Source organism: Sarcophilus harrisii, chromosome 1 (genome assembly GCF_902635505.1).
Source record: "Sarcophilus harrisii chromosome 1, mSarHar1.11, whole genome shotgun sequence".
NCBI lineage: Eukaryota > Metazoa > Chordata > Mammalia > Dasyuromorphia > Dasyuridae > Sarcophilus > Sarcophilus harrisii.
The window spans coordinates 427,517,313-427,533,730 of NC_045426.1; the positions used below are offsets into that span (position 1 = coordinate 427,517,313).

General features: G+C 33.0%; 1 protein-coding gene across 6 annotated transcripts in view; it reads right to left on the reverse strand.

The window, feature by feature from the left end:
- Positions 1-16,418, reverse strand: part of RNF152 (ring finger protein 152) — a 96,850-nt gene that overhangs the window by 38,984 nt on the left and 41,448 nt on the right. Inside the window, exon 1 of one of the 6 annotated variants that reach the window (XM_031946161.1) lies at positions 13,671-14,034. The exons of the other annotated variants lie outside the window; for them this stretch is intronic. The gene's annotated coding sequence lies outside the window, so the exon portion shown is untranslated. Of the gene's footprint in view, positions 1-13,670; positions 14,035-16,418 lie in introns of those variants that run through there. 6 annotated transcript variants of the gene reach the window in all.

Here is a 16,418-nt window from a genome sequence, read left to right on the forward strand (position 1 = left end):
CAGGATGCTTTCACAAAAACCTTAAAAAGATTTACATGAACTGATACTAAGTGAAGTAAATAGAAGCAGGAAAACAGTGTATACAATACTGTAAAACATTGTATAGTATTGAACAGTAATAATGTATGATGATGAACTATGAATGATTTAGCCATTCTCAGCAATACAAAGATAACAAGACAATTCTGAAAAAGGCTCTCCACTTCCAGAGAAAGATCTGAGACTGTCGGAAGGCACATCAAAGTATACAATTTTTTATTTTGTTCTGTATGTGCATGTGTCTGTGTGCCCACATGTTTTGACTTGTGTTTTCTTTTACAGCATGACTAATGTGGAAATGTGTTTTATATGACTGCACATATATAATCTTTATCAAATTGCTATGAGAAGAGGGAGAGAAATTCGAATTCAAATTTTTTAAATAAATGTTAAAATTTTTACCTGTAATTGGAAAAAATTAAAAAAAAAATAGATACTGAAGAAAAAGACATGGATAAGAGAGTAAGGAAAATGACATATGACCTACCAATTCCCTAGAGGGAGGTAAAAATTATAAAACTGATAATTTCCAAGCTTTACTACAGAAAGCAACTGTGACATAGTAAAAATAGACTTAGGAATAGGGATACTAAGGGTACCAGCCCAGACCAAGCTTAAACTACTTTTGTAAAAGCAAACAAGTTTCTTTCCCTCTCGAGGCTTTTATTTTGTTATAAAATGTAATCAATATAAATGTAATAAGCATAAAATGAGGGATTGGAACTTATTAGCAACTAGTCTCTAAAGTCCCTTTTCTGTCCTAAGAATCTGCAAATCTAAACATGCCATCTCAAATCCATGATCAATTTGCACTAAGCCTGGCTTTCTGGGATGGACTCTGAAATGCTCAATGTAGCTTTATGACTGAGAAAAAGCAAATTAATGGTAATTAAACTATAATTAAATTCAGGGATGATAAAACATTGAGTCCATTATTCTGAGCATAGCCAAAATTCCCACAACTGTACTTAAGTGCATTAAGCATGCCAGGAAAGTTTTGAATCAATGGAAGTTCCAGGCATTGAGAATTCTGTATAAAGGTTCACTGTCCATATTATTGATACAAAATTCAAAATATTTTGCATAAATTGCATAAAAATGCAAACACTAACCCTAAATAATAGCACACAATACAAATTTGAAGGAAGAAAATAGCAAAACTTATTTCAGATAAAGCCACAGAAGTCTGCTCTGGGGACGATTTCTCTGGGTTTTATTCCCAACATGTCAACTTAGCTAAAGAAGAAAAAAGATGAAAAAGGACTAGCATGTACTTTAAACAATAAACTATACCAGTATCAAAACTAATTTTACAATTAGTGATATAATCAAAATGATTGTAACTAACAACCATCTATAAGGAAAATCTTATATCAACACTTTGTCTTATTGTGAAGGTAACCATGGTATGCTAGCAGAGATGGTTCAAGAATATGCTCCTTATAAAACTTATAAAAAGTGTTTGTCTTAAGATGACCTAGCTAAGCTTGGGGAATGGTGTCACAAGATCATAGTTTTAAATTTGAAAGAGCCCTTAGAGATCATCTTATCCAAATCCCTTATTTTGCAAATAAAGAAACTAAGGCCCAGATAGATTAAATAATTACCCAGGTCTTACATTTAGAGCTGGAAGGACAGAAGAGTGCAGGACCTCATTTTACAGATGAGAAAATTAGGCTCATTAAGGTTAACTAACTTGAGTGTTGGAGGGGATGTGGGAAAACTAGGACACAAATGCATTGCTGGAAAAACTAAGAACTGATAACAACCATTCTGGAGAGCAGTTTGGAACTATGCCCAAAGGGCAATCAAACTGTGCATACCCTTTGATCCAGCAATACACCACTACACTGTCTTTTTCCTAAAGAAATAATAAAAAAAGGGAAAAGGATCCATAATGTACAAAAATATTTTTATAGTGGCAAAGAATTGGAAATTGGAAATTGAGGGGATGCCCTTCAATTAGCCAAAGTTGTAATATGATTATAATGGTATATTACTGTGCTATAAGAAATGATGAGCAGGCATATTTCAAAAAAAAAAAAAAAAAAACCTGAAAAGACATGTATGAACTGATGCTGAGTGAAGTGAGCAGAACCAGGAGAATATTCTACACAGTAACAATATTTTGCGATTATCAATTTTGACAGCAATGATAAACGGCAATTGTAAAAGACCTCTAATGGAAAATTCTATCTACATCTAGAAAAAAAATTAAGGGGTCTGAATGCAGATAGAAGCATATTTATTTTCACTTTTTTGTTGGTTTTTCTTCTTGTAGTTTTTCCCCTTTATATTGATTCTTTTTTCATAACACGATTATTATGGAAATATGTTTAATAGGATTGTATATATATAGTCTATATCTAATTGCTTTCCATCTTGGAAGGCAAGGGAGGTAAAGAAAGGAGAGAAGGGGAAAAAATGGAACTCAAAATCTTATAATAGTGCATGCTGAAAACAATCTTTATACATAATTACAAAAAATAAAATACTATTTTTGAAAAGGTTAACTGACTTGTTCAGTCATATAACTAGTGAATATCTGATGAAAGATTTGAGCCAAGTTCTTGTGACTCCAAGTTCAATATGCTATCAACTACACAAAATAAATGTCTAAAAGGCAAAATATGAATTCAGTTTCTATAACTCCAAATCCAAATTTGTAACATTTTGTTAAATGGTTGATCACAAGTTAATTTCTTTTTTCAAATTCAGTGAAAGATGAGGGAAACCTCCTAACCATTCACCAAACCCACCTTAAATTCTTTGGGTAATTATAAGACACAAATTTTCTGAACTTTATTAACCACACTACACAGATTTAAACCCTTCCATGTCCATATCAAATAGAAACAACACTTTTTTTACATGCACAATTCAAAGAATTTTTAACAGAAAACATTTCTTACAACCCCCAAAAAAAGTTTATGTAGGAAAAGTGATACAAAAAACAAAACAAGGAAATATTTTCATTGTATTAGATGTGAAATAATTTCAATAATTAGATATGAAATAATTTCAAATTATATAATTCAAACCACAAACTCTGGCTACCAATTATGTCCATACCATCTCATTTAAAGATCAGAAAAGGATAAATAATGCTGCCACAGAACTATTATTGGCTTACCATAGTAATAATAATGTTACTGGCTAGCAAAGCAATTAAAGACCTTTAGTCTCACTCTTTGTGCCATTATGGAGATAAAATTAGAACTGTGGTATAATAAACCAATTATTATGCCCTCTCTTTGAATACAGAATTTCATACTTTACAACTCCTCTACTGTAATAAAAATGATCATTTTTCTCATATTTCTTGAAAATGACAAAAAATAGGAAAATCACCATTATGAACATTTCCTACCACAACTGTTCTTCTCTTTCCAAACCAAATACTTATAAAAATGAATTGCATTATCCCACTAACTTCCATTATAAATTCAAACTTGTGTTCCCACAGGAAAAAAAAAAGCAGGCCAGCTCTGACACAGGGCTGGAATATATCAGCATTATCTTAAGGTCTCTACTGGGACTTATAATTCCCAAACAATTCAACTTTCCTTTGTATCATTTCTTCATTCTAGATGAATTGACTAGGTACCACAAAAGCAGAGAGAAGTTTTCCCCCATGTCTACGGATCTCTATCCATTCTCACATGTTCCAAAATTTAGATGACTGACTCTTCTTTTTATCATACATCAAATATCTAATGGACAAGTTGCACTTCATCAGTAAAAACTGATATATTCCATAATGAAAATTTTTATACTCTGGTTTTACATGACATAAAACAAATTAAAAATACTTGTCTGCTCTTCTTTTCCTAAAATCCCACAGTTCATACAGAATGAAGCCTACTTGTACTAAATTACATAGTTTATTATTTCCTCCATTTTAAACGAACATACTTTTCACTAAAAATTAATTATAAAAAATAATTAAAGCTTGGTTTATGTGGCATAAGACAAATTAAAATTACTTGTCTGTTCTTCCCTTCTTCAAATCCCACAGTTCATACAGAATGAAGCCTATTTGTACTAAATGACATAGTTTATTATTTCCTCCATTTTAAGTGAACATATTTTTCATTAAAGATTAATTATAAAAAATAATAAAAGCTTCCACCAAACCTTAAAGTTCCTTATGGAATTACCACTTTCTATTACAAGGCCAGACCATGAATGGGAATGAAATGATCAGAAAAAGACAATTATAGCTGATTTTATGTAGCCCTTTAAAGTTTGCAAAATATTTACATAGTCTGATTTTGGTTTTATAATAATGTAATTATTAATTAGAGTTATTATTATTCCTTCTTTACAAATGAGTAAACCAAGATTTCAAGTCCTTAAGTTTGTGGTCAATTACTCAACTAGTATATACGAGTGATTAGATTTGAACTCAAGACTTCCTGAATCCAAATAATACCTTCTATCCTATGTAATTAATACTGATCATATTATGCCTTCCATAATTTGTGGCTTGATCTCTTCATCAGCAAAATATATAACAATTCTTACAAATTTTTTTTTTTTATTTTTAAAAAGCTAGGGAAATGAATGGGAATAGTCTAATATGGATGAAAATAATTAACTATATAACATATGTTTTATAGATCTATGAGACTTCTCAGGATAATATCTCATGGAGGATATAAAACAGGCCTATATTATATCTTGTATTAGTTATTTAGTACATACAATTTTATTTGAGAGTAAAAGGGGAAAAACTAAACAAAACAATCAAATCTCCTTGGACTTTCTCTAAAATTATTCTCTATTCTAAATAAACATTAAAATTCACTTTAAAAAATTCAAACAAATGAGTTATAAATTCCATAACTGATTGCTAATCATCACACAACTTAATTAATGTTTCTCAATACAGAGAGAAAACCTGAGTAATTGAAGAACAGATCCTAGATAGCTGATAGCAGCCAAAACATCCTAAGTCTTGGCTAGCAGACAGGAAATTTGTACTGAGGGGATCTTATAAAAAGCGTGCTTCATTTTGATCACTTTCTAGGAAAAAGGCACAAAATCAAATCAGAATACATTCTTCTCCCTGATCATTACCCTAAAATATATATAGAAATAATCTTCTGGGACACACAGAATACTTATGCTAGGAGCTATGGTAAGATTAATACAAATTCAGATATTGCATGAGATTCATGGGTATCTTATCCAATATCAAACAGATAATATGAATCATTTTTACTGATACTAAACTAATGTTATTTAGTTATAAACTTTTTCAACTTGGCAATCTGTTCCTAGTATACCTGTGTTTTTGAGACAGAAAATGATCACCATCTCTTGGGTCCATATGCTACATATGGATATTTGTTGGCAAATATCTCAAGACTAAATGGACTTTGTAGACTAAACTTCTCAGTCACCTATGGCTGATTGTTTCAAACTAACAGCTTGAGAAACCCTTGCACATATTATATATGATCTAGCACAATTTTTAGGAAAGGGAGATAAAGAGAAGAGCATACTATTGACAGATGGGAAATGAGAGAAGTCACTTTATTTCCTGAAGTTTTCTTTCAATTAAATCTAATTTTAATTCTAAAAATGCTAAGAATGGTGGTGGGGTGAGCTGAAGAAATGAACTAAATAATAAACAATAAGCATTTTATGTATGTTACGTGGCAAGACTAGTACTAGCCACTTAGGAATACAACAAAAACTTAAATATTCCTGACTCCAAGAAGCTTATATTCTATTAAAGGAGACAACATGAACACATAACTACATACAAAACAAATGTAAGGTAATTTAGGAGTAATAGGGAATTCCCTCCATTAACATATGGAGGGAATTGAAAAAGAACTTTTCAGTTGAGCTTTGAAGGAAACTAGGCTTTGACATAGAAATGAATTTAATAAGATGAAATTAAATTTAAATAAGCATAAATCTTATATTTAGGTACAAAAAAATCAATTGGCATGAATAGACAGCAGTTGTTCTGAAAAGAATCTAGGGAAGACAAACTTAATGAGTCACAAATTCGATATGGGAGCCAAAAAAGCTGATGCAATATTGGGCTACAATAGGAAGAGCATTTCTTCTAGGAAGAGGGAAATGATAATCCCATCATCCTTGTCAGATCTCATTTGGAGTACTCTGTTTACTTCTGGGTACCTAGGCACTACAGTTAAAATAAAAACAATGAGAAGATTAAGAAGTCCAGAAGAGAGCAAACAGTAGTTTTTTCCAACTTTTTATCCCTTCTCAACCTCTCAAAGCTTCTTCTCTGATAACTCTAATGAGAACCTTGCTTTATATTTCACTGAAAAATTTGAGTCCATTAGCTAAGACCCCCCCTTCTCCCTTTCTCCTAATATCACATCATAACTAGTGCCTTCTGCCACCATCTCCTTCTTCACTCCTTTGACCAGAAGAGGAATCTGTCTCTAACTAAGGCAAATCCTTTTAACTGAACAAGTAATCCCATTATATCTGTCTTTCCCAAAAAAGTATTCCCTCTATCAGCCCCACTTCTCACTATTTTCAATTTCTCCCTCTCTACTGGGGACCTCCCTCCTGCCAGAAAATATCTTGTATGTCCACTATTCCCAAAACCTCTTACTTCATCTCTCCATCCCTGATAGCTATTTTACCAAAATCTTCCCTTTGGCCATTCCCCAATAGATAAATGGCCAAAGAATATGAACAATTTTCAGATGAAGAAATTAAAATAATTTCTAGTTATATGAAAAAATGCTCTAGATCACTATTGATTAGAAAAATGCAAATTAAAACAACTCTGAAGTACTACTCGACATCTCTCAGATTAGCTAAGATGACATGAAAAGATAATTATGAATGTTGAAGGGGATGTGGAAAAACTAGGACACATACTTTGTTGGTGTAGTTGTGAGCTGATCCAACCATGCTGGAGAGCAACTTGGAACTTTGCTCAAAGGGATATCAAACTGTGCATAACCCTTTGATCCAGCAGTGTTTCTACTGGGTCTGTGTCCCAAAGAGATCATAAAAAAAAAGATAAGGACCTAGATGTGCAAAAATGTTTGTAGCAGCCCTTCTGGTAGTGTCAAGGAATTGAAAACAAAGTGGATGCCCATCAGTTGGGGAATGGCCTGAATAAGTTATGGTATATGATGTAATATTTTTGTTCTTTATGTAATAATGAGCAGGCTGATTTCAGAAAAACTTGGAAAGACTTAACATGAAATGATGCAAAGTGAAATGAATAGAACCAAGAGAATATTATACACAGCAACAACAAGATTATATGATGATCAGCCATGATGGGCATGGTTCTTTTCAACAATGAAGTGATTCATAGCAATTCCAATATATTTGTGATGGAAAGTCATCCACATCCAGAGGGAGAACGATGGAGACCAGATATGGATATTGTTGTTGTTGTCGTTTCCCCTTTTGATCTGATTTTTCTCACACAACATGACAAATGTGGAAATATGTTTGGAGAAATTACATGTGTTTAACCTATCTTGAATTGCTTGCTGTCCTTTCCTCTCCTTCTACAATTACTCTGAATTCTGGCTTCCAATCTCATCCTTGAAATGAAACTCCTCTCTACAGGGTCACCAATGATTTCTTGGATTTCTACATCTAATGGCTTTCTCAATCCTTTTTTTTGAACTCTGTGTGTAACAGCTGATACCATTAATTACTCTCTTCTCTCTAAGATTCCTAACGCTAAGCTACTGTGGTTCTCCTATCTATCTGACCACTCCTTTGATGCCTGCTCCTAATAGATATCCCCTAGGCTCCTTTTCTGGGCCTTCTTTTCCCTCTATATTATTTTACTTAGTGATCTCTTCAACTCCCATGAATTCAATTAACATCCCTATGCTGATGAGTTTCAGATCTATTTGTCTGAGAGGAGATCTCTCTCCTAGTGTCTAAAATGACATCTTCAGCTTTCTCTTGACCATTTTGAACTAGATGACCTATAGATATTTTAAACTCAACAAGTCCAAACTGAAATCATTATCTTCTCCCTTGAACCTTATAGCTTAAAAAAAATCTCATTTTTTCTAAATTTCCATAGTCCTGTCAAGAATACCATCATCTTCCCAGTCACCTAAACTCATAATTTAGGCATTAACTTTGACTCCTCACTCTCTCACTTCCTCTTTAAAGTTTACAATTACAAAATAGTTTTCCTATAGCTATTCTATGAGGCAAGCTATGCAAGAAATTATTATCCCCATTTTATAGGTGTGGAAAACGAGCTTCAGAGAACTTAATTGCCTTCATAAAGTCTTGTGTCAGAGACAGGATTGAACTCAGTTCTCAACTCCTATTTCAATGACCCTCCAAATCCATAATTGTGATTTCCTCTGAAACTACTACCACCCTGGTCCAGGCCTTTATCATTTCATACCTGGACCACGGCAGTAACCTTCTGGCTCCTCTCCCTTCCCTCTCTCCCCCACTTTGGTCCAATCTCCATTCAGCTGCCAAATTAATGTCACACACAACCCTCCACAATAAAATCCAATAGTTCCCTATTTATCACCAGGATAAAACCACCTGCTATTTGACATTTAAAGCACTTTGCAATCTAGGCTCCTCCTACCTTGACAGTTTTATATTTTATAAACCGCTGGATTCTCTATAATACAGTGTCAATGGCCTCCTGTGCATTTCTACTGACTGTTCACTATGTCTGGAACTCTCTCCCTTCTCAACCTTTTCTGGCTTCCTTCAAATCCCAGATAAAATCTCACCTGCTAGAAAAAGTCTTTCTTGATTCCTTTTAATACTAACACCTTTCTCCTATTAGTTCCAACTCATCCTGTGTGTAGCTTCACTGTACATAGGTATTTTGCATCATAGTTCTCTTATTAGAATGTGGGCTCATTGAGAACAGAGACTATCCTTTGCCTTTCTTTGTATTCCAAGAGCCTGGGATGTAGATGGCACTTTATAAATGATTATTGACTGACTGACTAAAGGTCCTTGACTTCATAACATGTGAGGAATGGTTAAAGGAAACTGGCCTGTTTAATCTAAAGAAGACAAAACTGAGGAGGAAGGCAGACATAAAAACTATATCCAGGTATTGGAAGGACTATCATAGGGAAGAAGGATTAGATTTGTTTCATTTAGTCCCGGAGATCAGAACCAGTAGTAATGAGTGGAAATTACAAAAAAGCAAATTTTGGCTTCATATCAGGAAAAATTTCCATTTGTTAGAGAGCTGTCCAGAAGTATCAGTGATGTTCCCCAAGAGACATCAATTTCTTCTTCCTTAGAGGCCTTTGATCAAAGCTGCAAACTCACTCAGCTAAGTTACTTTAGGAATTCTTTCATGTATGGGTTGGACTAGACAAGGTCGCTTCCAATTGTCAAAATGTTTGATTCTGTGATTTTTCATTGTAAGAGGCAGAGGTAAAAAGGGAGTTCATCTCAAGAGTAGAAGACAACAGGTACAAAGGCTCCAAAAAGAGAAATGGAAGTCGTTTTAAAAGCAGCAAAATAACCAGTTTGGATCAATTATAAAATACCAAACAAGGAATGAAACACAATTAAGCTAGATAAGTATATTCAAGTTAAATAGGGAATCATTGGATTTTGTTAAACCTGAGACTGACATAGTTAGACTTGTTTTATAAGTATCACTTTGGCAGTTGAGTGGAAAAAGGATTAGAATAAGGAAGAGATTTTTACAGTAAAGCTAAGTAGGACGTAGGAAGATATAACAAGAACTCAGGCCAGAATTAAGGGCCTTACTTCTAGTTGTGGTTACATGTGTAAGCAAAGTGGGCACTTAAGTAGAAAAGAAGGTAAGGATACAAGATTTGTTGAAGGGACAGATTCAATAATACTTGGCAGTCTTGCCAATAAAAACTTTATTTGTTCCAAGATTCCATTGTCTCTCAAAAGATGCAGTAGTAAGATCTGCAGTGAAACAGCTTATTAAGTAAGTTTTATATACATAACTCAGATATCTATCTATCTATCCATCTATATTTATGAGTCATTGGGATAGAGATGATAATTAAAACTCATGGACACTCAAAGAGAATAGGAAGAATAAGGAAAAGTACCTAAACAAAACCTTAGGGTTCAACTACAGATAGAGGGTCAGATATGAATGATATATAATAGGAAGAAACAATCAGACAAATAAGAGAACCAACAGAAAAAATTTTTTTTCTCTATTTCTGTCACACACACACACACACACACACACACACACACACACGACAGAGAGAAGAGACAGTGTCTTGGAGGACAGGGTAGTCTATATTGTAGGGAGATCATATAGGGATGGTCAAAAAAGAGAGAGATGAAAAAAAAGACTGAATTTGGTCACTGGGATTAACTTTAGAGCAAACATTTTCAGTTGAGTGATGAGGTTAAATTGCCAGATTGCTAGGGATTTAGAAGAGAGTGCTAGGATAGAAAGTAAATAGCTTTTGTATGAGTTTTTTGGGATTTTTTGGTTTTTTTAAGAGAAGTGATATAGGATGATAGCTCAAGAGGATTATGAGGATCACTAAGGATAGTGGAGATCTGGGTATATTTATGGGCAGTAGGGAATTAGCCAATAGATATAAATGGAAAATCAGAAATTATATGGGAGTAATCTGGTGGGACTGCAGGGAGGGAATGGGATCAAAGAATCAAATGGAAGGGTTGGACTTGGTTAGAAGGGCTGTCTCTTCATCAAATAAAGGAGGGAAAGAAGGACAGGGAATGAGTTTGGGAGAATAATGTCAAGACATCTTGAAATGAATAGTACAGGAAAAGAGGGAAGCTTGGAACAGCTTGGCTGCTGTTCTCTCAATAAAGAAGCAAAATCTTTTCATGAGGATGAGGGTAAATAGCTTGAGAGTTTTGAGAAGAAAAAGAAAAGTACAGAATAGATGTATGGTGCTAAAGTAAAGAAGCAACCAAAGAAGAGTTAGGAAAAGCAATGCCATGTGGCAGTGAGAGCTCATTTCAAATTAGTTTTAAAATTTGTAGTAGACTGAGTCAGTTATTTTATATAGGTCCAACAACACGTGAATAGAAAAAGAGGAAAATGGTAAAAGCAAGGTTGGAGTTTGATTATGCAACACAAAACAAAACAAAAAAAGAATGGATGGGATTTAAGAATAGATATCAGTGTAACATTTAAGTTGATTAACTATAGAGTCAGATTGGGAATGAATGTAAGTGAAGTTGGAGCAGAAGAGATGACCAGGGAAAACCATGGAATGGAGAGACTGGAGGTCAAGGTGAGGATGAAGAATAGGTTTAAAAGAATGAAGCATTGGGAGTGATGAAATGATAGGATAAAGGAAATTAAATGTTCTTGTTTATGACAGCAATAGATGGTGATAGAAAAATGAAAAGTATGATCATCTCTATATGTAACTGAGGAGGAGTGAAGGAATAAGTTCTGGGAGTGGAAAAAATTGCAAAACTTGGGAGATCACAGTATTTGAGTGTACAGTTATGGGTATGTTGAAATCTTCTAGCATTAGAGCAGAGAAAGAAAACAATTAGTGCCTACTATAGTGCTACATATAAATATAATAATAGCTCACATTTATATAGCATCTTAAAGTTTATAATTACAAAATAGTTTTCCTATGGCTATTCTATGAGGCAAGCTATGCAAGAAATTATTATATAGGTGTTGAAAATAAGCTTCAGAGAAGTTAATTGCCTTTAGTCTTGTGTCAGAGACAGAATTTGAACTCAGTTCTCAACTCCTGTTTCAATGACCCTCCAAAATCCATAATAAAGGATTATTGCTTTTTGCTCACTCCTTCAAGGAGCTTATAAGACATAAGTAAGTTATAAAGATTAAATGTGATAAGGCAAAGAAGGGATCTACACAAAATGTTTCAAGAAAATTTTGAGCATGAATCCAATACTTGTTCCCACAAAACAAAAATCATCAGAGGATAAATTCTTTCAGGTTTTGGAAATCTCATGCAAAACTTGATAACAAGAACAAGAATTACACCGTATGAAAAGGGATATATGAATTGCAATCTGCACTACTACAAAGAGTATTCACTTCAATGAGATGGCAAATACTTTGAAATGAGAAAATAAGTTGTTGTAAATTGTTGATTGCTGATTGAAGTGTACCCTTACACTATTCTTCCTGTACCTTTAGAGATAGTCCTGAGTTCTTACTGCAGATAACCCTGGAACTGGACAAGTGTTATTTATAGAAGTTGAAAATTTCAATAATTTGCCCAATGTCACATGATTAGTAGTATTAAAGGGACCATCAAAAATAAATTTAAGCAGCCTTGGTAAAGGAATGGAATATGGCTTCTAGGCAGGAGGATCCTTTTTGTATTATGAGATCAATACAGAGCAATCCCAGAATCAAATCTATGAAACCTTTGAACTTTTCCCAACTCTACTGCAATGCATTCTTTGTGAAAGATAACCTAAAACAGAGAATGGGGAGGGAGTCCCAAATAAAGAAGGTAACAATGAATGACAGCTTTCCAGAGACTTCTTAAGGTTTGGTAGTACTTGTTTCAAAGCAGTAATTTAAAATTTTTATTTTTCCACCAAAATGAAAGATAGGAATAGAATTACTGTGAGTACAGAGTATTCTTGAATTCTCAAAGTGCTACTCTGTATTGAAGTATTTCATCCTACCTGTTTTTACTTATACATTACTTTTAATAATCCTTTGTACAATAAAAAGTTAAAACTGCTAATTGAAAATGCTTTAATATCATCACCACATACCATTTTATTAGCCAGTAATACCCAAGAATGCTAACTAAATTCATTTTTTCTTTACTAGACATATTTTATAACTCACACTCCAACTTAATAATTACATGTACAAGTGTCTGAAGACATGAGAAAGAGTTAAGACCTAATTTCCAGATAACTCTCAAGAAAAATGTGGCTCTTAGAATTCCTCAAAAAGAACTGATTTATAATCTTATCTTGCGGATGCTTAAATACCTTTGAGATTACCAACACGTTAGAGCACATTTTCCAAATTAATAACCTGAGTGCTCACCAGAAAGCTAAATTACAGGTGCTGATAGCCATGAAAAGCTTCTCAGCTAACTAAATATTATTTAATTAAAATGGCTCTGAATTTTCAGACACAATCTATTGTTCTCATAATTGAGAAAATTTTGTTTACAATTTTACTGAGCTTCCTAAGCTGATATATCTTAACTAAACAACCTTTTTTTGAAAAAGAAAATCTACTCTAAATAAACTAAGATAGAGAAATGTTTTAGAAAGGGTTTCATTCCTTGCTCATGATGTAGCCTGGGATACTATGATAATTCAATTCAATTCCAATCTTCATTTCTTTAACCATAACCAATGGCAAACTCCCAGTTCTATTAGCTGATAATCATAAAGCTAGTTCAAACCAGGCAACTTCCCCGCTCACACATTGTGGCGTCCAATTGTTACACGGCCTATGATCTCACATTTGACAAATGAGTAACAAGCCCCAAATAAATAGGAAAATAAAGCAAGCTCAAATTTAAAAGTGAAGAACTCATACTTGCCAAGAAATTCACAAACACCAATATATTCTCAAAGGAAGATTCAATAAATGATATTCATAGTCCACCTAGGGTCATATATTCTCAATTTCATTTGAGCCATTTTTGTTTACTCACATGATCTCATGGTTAGAGTGAAGAATGTGGATGGTGGTAGCTAAGGATCTTCTGACTTATAGCATGGATAGTTAGAACTATCTCAAGGTCATAAAGGGTGATACCATGGACAAGTTAGGGGAGCATGGAATAGTTTACTTCTCAGACTTATGGATAAGGGAAGGATTCAATAACCAATCAAGAGACAAAAAGCATTATTAGATATAAAGTGGATAATATTAATACATTTTTATTAAAAAAGGTTTTGTATGAAAAAATACAGTCAAATTTAGAAGGAAAGCAGAAAGTGTGTGTGGGGAGGGTTTTTACAGCAAATATCTCTGATGAAGGCTTCATTTAATAAATATATAGAGAACTGAATCAAATTTATAAGAACAATTGATCCCAACTGATAAGTGGTCAAAGCATGTGAAGAGGCAGTTTTCAGATAAGAAGTCAAGCTATCTATAATCATATAAAAAGGTGTTCTACATCATTATTGATAAAAAATGCAAATTTTAAAAAAAATTATGAGGTGCCACCTCTCACACCTATCAAATTGATTAATGTGATAAAAAAAAGAAAATGATAAATGTTGAAGGAGATGTAGGAAAAATGAAAGGTCCATTTTTCCTACTGTTGGTGGAGTTGTGAACCAATTCAACCATTTTAGAGAGCAATTTGGAAAACTGCTATCCCAAAAACTATAAAATTGTGCATATCCTTTGATCCAGCAATATCACTATTAGATCTATATCCCAAAGAGATGAAAAAAAGTGAAAAGGATCTACTCGTACAAAAATATTTAGAGTAGATCTTCTTGTAATGGCAAAGAACTGGACACTGAGGGCATGTCCATTAATTAGGGAATGACTGAAGAAGTTATGGTATACGATTGTAATGGACTATTATAGTACAGTAAGAAATGACAAACAGGTTGCTTCCAGAAAAACCTAGAAAGATTTACATGAACTGATGCAAAATGAAGTAAGGAGACTGCACATAGTAATATTAATATTGTAATTATGATCAATTGTGAATGACTTAGCCTTTTTTTAGCAATTCAATGATCCAAGACAATTCCAAAGATTTCATGATGAAAAATGCTGTCCACCTCCAGAGAAAGAATTGATAAAGTCTGAATACATACTGAAGCATAGTATTTCACTTTTTTTTCTTGATTTATTGTTTGGTATACATTTTCTTTTACAACATAACTAATATGGAAATATGTTTTTTATGATTACACATGTATAACCTATATCAAATTGTTTCTCATCTCAGGGAAGAGGGAAGAGGAAGAAGGGAACTCAAATTTTTAAAAAATGAATGTTAAAAATTACAATTGGGAAAAATATTATTAAGAATTTTCCGAAGGTAGTAGAGATTACATCTAATACAATATGTCCAAACAGCATGAAGAAAAACTTTCAAGTTATAGAATTCCACATTTTTGGTTACTACATGAACAAGTTTAAAGTGAAAAGGCAAAAAAGAAAAAATAATAAATTCATGCTTGAATCACTGATAATCTCATTTCTCAGGCCAACAACAAACTAAACCATATAATTATTTAACTAACAATTTAACTTTTGGGTCTAGACTTAGATAAATGAAAATGAAACAAGAGAATATCAGGATTAATAAAAAATTAAAAATAAAAAACAAAAAACTTGCACCAGCTTCCTTGGTAGGGTGAGGAATTATTGCTTGTTTAGCTTCTATGTAACATATACTAACACAGAAGGCACAAGATCCCTTACTACTGAAGAAGGCTATAATTTTGACAGCAGAGAAGAATAGTGATAACTTTTTATAAGGGCAGTCACAGCAAAGATTAAGATACAAAGGTTTTCTGGTTACTCATCAATTAAACAAGAAATCCAATTAATCAGTACACTTAATTCCTTAGGTATCCTAGTTAATCAAAGTTTCACTGCATTTGAATTGCATCACTCTCTTACTAATAAACTGCCTAATTGAAAAAGAAAGTACTCCTGACCAGGAAACTATCATTTGCATCTTAATATAATCTGAAGACTTCTCTCTGCATCTATGTATTCATAAAACTCAAATATGTCTCGACAATACAAAATTAGAACCAAAAAGACTATAGAGAGACTGGTGTAATTTTAAACTAGAAATTAGAAAGCTTGGTTTCTATTTCTAGTTCACCTTTGTGACATTAGTTAAATTTTAACCATTCTGTACTCTACCTATAAAATCCCCACCTATGAAATGAAGTAATTGAATTTAGGATATCTATTTGCATATTTTATGCATTTTGTATTCACTTTTCTAATTATTTCCTCCTGATTTTGTTATTCTTGGGCAGAGACACTGATTATTTTTATGGATTTATTTTGTACCTTATTACTAGAGATACTGGCCTCAATCAGTCTCTTTGCTGATTCTGTAGGATTTTCAAAGTAAAATCATGTCACTTGAAAACAGAATATGTCTTTTCTTTGCCAATGTTAATGTCTTTCTCTTTCCTTATTCCTACTGTTAGCATTTACAGAAGGTAATAGTGAGGAGAGAGGCATTTTTGTTTTATCCCTGTACTTATTTGTATAATCCATGGCAAATAATACTAGTTTTTCAATTTAAAGAACACTTTTTAATATATTAAAAATTGTCCCTTAATGCCAAAGGATTTGTGGACTATTACTACTGTTGCTTAAAGCATAAATAGATTCATATTTTGTTAAAGGATTTTTCCCCATTGGGGATATCATTATAAGGTTTTGCTTGTTTTTCTTTTTAATA